The sequence below is a fragment of the Eupeodes corollae genome, chromosome 2 (genome assembly GCF_945859685.1).
Source record: "Eupeodes corollae chromosome 2, idEupCoro1.1, whole genome shotgun sequence".
In the NCBI taxonomy this organism is placed as follows: Eukaryota; Metazoa; Arthropoda; class Insecta; order Diptera; family Syrphidae; genus Eupeodes; species Eupeodes corollae.
The window spans coordinates 54,182,167-54,188,166 of NC_079148.1; positions in this window are offsets into that span (position 1 = coordinate 54,182,167).

Genomic DNA, 6,000 nt, shown 5'->3' on the forward strand with positions numbered 1-6,000 from the left:
ATGGAAATCAACTTTAATACAATATTATACTAGCAGATATATTATTTGGCAAAAATTTAGGGTCAAGAAATGTTTTTTGAAGGGAAAAGGGAGGTTAAGCATAATGCTTTTTTGAGCGATTAAAACAAAGAAAAGTGAATTTCAAAGTAGATTTTACATTTGGTTAATTGATACCCTTCTTTCTTTTCTTACAAGGTTTTGGAGGTAGATTTAACATTAAAATTTCGTTAAGCTGATTTGAAGATTTATTTAATACGAATTTTAACGTGTTACGTAAAGCTGGAAATACCCAATCGAAAATCGCAACTCGATGATTGAGGAACTTATATATTAATTTAGTGCTCTAATCCCTTCCCCCAAACATTTATAATGGAGGTCAAGCTGGAAACAACACTCCTTAAGGTTTAAAATTAAAAAACTTAAGATTGCAGAATTTAGTGCTCTTCCAAATGCCGAAAACTTGCTTGTAATCATAATTCATAATTATAGGATCCAATAAGAGCTTTAAATTATACGACACCTTTCGAAATACTTTATGTTTAACAAAATGTTTATCCCCTATTCCTACTACCTTAAAATACCATTGAATCTTTGGGGAATTTCGATATTAGTACCATTCCTTTTCTTATATTCTTATTTCTTCTAAAATTGTAATTCCTTAATTTTAAAATTTCTCAAAAGATTAAAAAGTACAATACAAAAAGAAATTAAAGTAATAAAGAAATTTAAAAGGAATAAAAAAGCGAAAGCTTATAATTTAGTACTAATCTATATATTTTTAAAGAACAATTACAAAGAATCTTCAAAAATTCAATTATCAAGAAATTATACCACTTCCCGTATTTGTTTATTTTTCATTTTATATTTTTAAATTTGTATTCAAAAGTTTTAAATTATTTTATAAAATAAAAAGGGAAATTGTAATTTGCTTTAAAACTCATTAATTTTGTTTTAACACTGAGAATTGATTTTCAAAAAATAAATCACAACTCTATCGATTTTTCTTAAGTTTTATTGAAAACAAAGCTTAAAGCTTTTGATCCAAACACAAATCGACAAACAAAAGTTATCAATCATGATTTAAATAAAGTTGTTTGATAGTTGCCTTCTAAACTCTTATTTCAAGGTTTCATAAAGACCGTTTAATGTTGGAGCTGTTTATTGGTTCCGTTCATCTGTCTTTCTAAATCATTATCCTTATAAATTAGCTTTCAATTAATACTTCTAAGTTAATGACGTGTATTTTATCACTCTCATTAAGTAGTTTACATCTCGTTATAAATTAGAAAAAGTCTGATGTGAAACTCAACACTTAAATATCTGTAGAACTTTTTATGTACGTACATGGTTGTTGCCATAAATTCTCTATTGTCTAGTTAAGTAAATTGCTTCCAAGATTGTATTTATTTCAATTCAATGTATAATATAGAAGAAGATTCAGCAGCAGCAGTCTCATCGGCTAAGATTAGATCGTAAAAATTACTTTACAAAGATCGTGCGAGTTCGACTGTATTGACTACATATAATCAAGCCATAAATAGAGACTTGTATATACCTCCTGTCTGATGCCATCAATACAATTTACAGATTACACTTTTATTGATCAAATGCCTGGATACACCGTATTGGTGTGTTTGAAAAAAAAGTTTTCAAACTCAAAATTACAAACAAATAACAAAACTCGGAGAAGTGTTCAAAAATTACCTTTATTTTCAAAACTGAAATCTGAGTCATTTTTAAAGCACTATTGATAATGAAATGATTAAGATACTCAAACTTTAAATGTATAACAATATTTCCTAGCGGAATTAAGACTTATCGAAAGACGGTCCAATCTTTGTAACAACCAGGCATAATAAAAGTAAAACAAAGTGTGTTTTCTTAATGCATATGATGAGAAAGATCCCAAGCACACGCAACGGAAAAACAAAACAAAGCTTTGGACTTAATGTATTTTTAACTCGTTTTTAGTATAAGGAAGAGTCAAGAGGCTTAAATTGTTTTACCATCAATACAACTTTCGTTTTTTTTTGTTGTTTTATATTTAGCCTCTCTACAAACTATTCCTGTTTTTAATGTATCCTCTATTCAATTAGTGTCTAGCTGAGATAATCCATGATGGTGTCTTCACTTAGGCTATTTATTGTAGTCTTGTAAACATAGCTCATATGCTTAAAATACTTTTGACAGTCAAGATATAAGATTGATTAATAGTAGTAAGAAGTAAGAAGTACAATCAACATGTGTCTAGTTATTTTTAGACTCATTTCAATTATTTTTAAGTTGTGGTGATACTTTTGAAATTAGGCTTTCAGTATTAAAGTCAATCATTTTTCACTTTGTGATACAAATAACGACCTTCATAAATTCATATTTCTTAAGCTAATTGCGTAGTGCAAATAATTAGAAGTCAAATAATCATGACCCACAATATGTATAAAGCGCCAGTTTACCTGTATTTTCAAAGACCTAAAATCAATCATCCAGAAAAGATATATACAACCAGGCCCACTCTAAGCCTATTGTTGTTATGTTATATATGGGACTTTGCCAATGGCACTATAAGTGTTTCAAAAAGATATATTCTCATTGTTTGTGAAGGCGTGATTTATATTTCATTCAAAAATGTATAATTGCTAAGTAGACACTATTGCTAATTGAGACACATTATTTATTAAAAAAAATAGAATTACAAACAAAATTAAAAGTGACTGATCTGTTTGCATATACTAAATAATAAATAATTATTGGAGCAGAATAATCTCAGAAAACTGATGGACAGACAATACGCACATTAAATTTTATTCAACTATAATAAAAAAAATGTCTATTATACTATACAAATTGAGAACAAACAAAAATTAAGAACTCTATTTCCATTTTTCTTACTGCGTGAGGTTTGTTATGAATATGTATTTTCTTAGACCTTAAAGCTTCAAACTTCTATTTGTTTAAAAGAACTCATTTATCTCCTGAAACGTTTTTTGTGTTTCTCTTTTTGCAAACAGTGACAGTGATTGGATTAGGATCAGTTGATTACTATTCATGCGAATAAAATGTAACAGCTAACAAATCATTTTACGCAATTTAATTGGAAAGCTGACAGCAACTGTCATTTATAGAATTGGGAGTGCCTTATATGTGTTGACTTGACGAGATTGAAAAACAAAATTGAAATATGCATGTATATATGAACTTTTAAAACAATAAAACTGAAAAATAAAATAACAATTGTAGGTGCACTATACGTTTATGAATAACATGTATAGAAATTTAAAATTAATTTGTTTTCTATCAAACCAATTTCGTGCAAATTCGTCATACGCAACATGGAATTGCTAAATAAGTATGACAGGTGTCCAAGGTTGTTGTTTTAAGACAGTGTTATTTGTTTAACGAAAAATAATTTGACAGTTGATATTGAGATAAAAAGTAAGTAAGCACAACATTCCAATAAATATTTCAATAGACGAAAAAAGGAAGTTTCAAAATTAAGTATCCAAACAAAGTCTTCAAATTACTTAATTATAACATAATGTTACGCTGCCCGTAAACTCTTTTTTAGCTATCATCCCAATTGTGACATCTTGTATTAGGTAATTAATAAAGTCTTAGATGTGACAAAAACTTGTTTCAATAAGTAGAGTAGTGTCAGGTTAAAGCAATTGTTTCTTGCACTCATACTTGGTACTCTGATATTTAAAAAGGTAAGTACCAGTATTTTTCGATTATTTTAGACTTTTCAGAGTCTGCCTATATTTTGGCTAATCTGTTTTCCTATAATTCCGGAATTGAATCGGTTTTAGGGACTCTACAATAAGTGTGAATTGGATGTATCTATGATCCTTTGATACTCTCCAATTCAGTATTTTATTTGAGAGATGTAACGCGACAATACAATATCTAATACTTCTTGTTGATTTTTAGTAACAAAGGTTGGTTCAATACCTACATTACTTACTACCAGATTAGTTGTTTGAATATAATCAAAAAAAGACTCACCTCTGTTATTTATATCGGTGCTACCCCACGTAGTATGGTGCGCATTGGCGTCGCAGCCGATAAACAGGTTGGTTTTACGTCTTGTTGATTCAGCGACCGTCTTCTCCATAATGGTACCAGGCAGTGAGCCTTGGTGGCCGTGGCCCAGATACGCTGATACTAGCCAGTAATTATGCTTGTGGTGACATCTTTATCACTGAAATTAGGGATTAAAAATACATTTAGACTACGTTTTACTAGTAAGCAGGACCTTGGGTTACCTTTTCCTGTTACATTTATATCCTCGAACCAGGGTTTTCACAATCGAAGGCTCTTGGATGAGAACGACATCTTCCCCAGTTTTTGACAGGCGGAGAAGAAGGAAGGCCGAAGCCATTTTAGAGTGTTAGAGATTAATCTGTAGTATTTGAATCATTTTGGCTATAAATATGCAGATCAACCTCCACCACTGTTAAATCCAATTCATCCAGATCAGACGAAGAGGAACCTAACAGTTCATCTTCTTCCTCACTAGGGGAACTTTGTTGATTGAGTCATCGGTCTCCATTAGGGATAAACTTTTGACATTTATAGTAGAAGACTGTGCTGCAACAGAAGAGGGCCCCGCTACTTTCTCATCCACATCCAAGGATGGGAAGGTGATGATAGCACTGGGATCCCCTACGTCTTGCGAGACAGCTTTCAAGGAGGGTTGTGCAGGCTCGCATGAAGCGTCTATCTCATCTTTTTTATAAACGTGGAGCGTGACTGTCTCGAACACGTATCTTATCACTCAGTTATTTCGCACCAGATTCTTTATTGATTACGAGCACTTCGAAAAAGACCCTTTGGCTCCTCCATTTTCGCTATCTTCCAGTCGTAGCAAGGGAGATCCGGGTTGCTGATCCTGATCATTTCATTTATGTCATCTGGACATCATCTGGGTTATTTCGGGATTCATTCGCGTGCTCTCGGCCTGCAAGGATTATCTTCCTTTGCAACTGCCAAGATCCCCAGTTTCACCATCTGCCAACGGTCGGAGGTAATCGTGCCATCAATATTGCTCCTATCAATGACCGCGACTATGATCTTTTTGGGTTCTTTAAGTACATCACTAAAAGGTTTAGTGAGAGGTACTCTAGCCACGTTGGGAGTGCTGGTGTTCTGCACTTTTGGTCTTTTTAGGGACGGGAGTAGACTCCTCCAAAGACCTTTGTCGTTTTGACGTGGAGTCGTTTAGTCTAGAATGGATTTAGCCCACTCCTGCCTCTTGCTATGGATGGGAATACTTCCATCGCCCAATGTTGAACCAAGGGATTTTAGAATCCTCATCGCATAACGCCGTTATTTATATAACCTCCTAGGAGCATTCCGGAGAGGTTTACTCTCTTTGGTAGTGGAAAGATCGTTATTCACGAACTTTCTACTACCGACCTGAGGAAGAGTTTTCCCCAGTGATACATCCTGTACCGCACTAGAAGATGGGCAGTGACTTGGCACAAGCTCTTCTTCGGTGTTTGGCACAGCAGTAACGGCAGCTGACCTTGCGGCCGAACTACCGCCCGTTGTAGATACAACCTGGACAGCACACGAGGATGAGCAGTGACTTGGCACAATCCCCTCTTCCAAGTTTGGCACAGGTGCAACAACAGCCGGCGTTGCCGCCGAACTGTCGCCCGGTGTAGCTGGACTACCGGTGCCGGTTTTCGTTTTTGCTTCTGGTTTTGTTTTTGAGTAGGCGAAGTAAAGGGGGGTCCATCCGTGCAGAGATTGGCTAACACAGATAAGGCTAACTAATCTGGAGGTCGCCTGGTACCCGGATACTCCGTTAATGACTGAGCTATTTTTTAAAATTGGGCCCTCAGCCTGGCTGATCAACGGCACGTGTCGTATAACACGTTAGATCCAGCTCAATTTTAAAGTTGAAGGGAGGGATATGTTTTGGAAAAGGAGAGATGAACAGCAACTAAGCCATAAGCATCCAAGGAAGGAAACAAGGTATTGACGGACAGTGATACA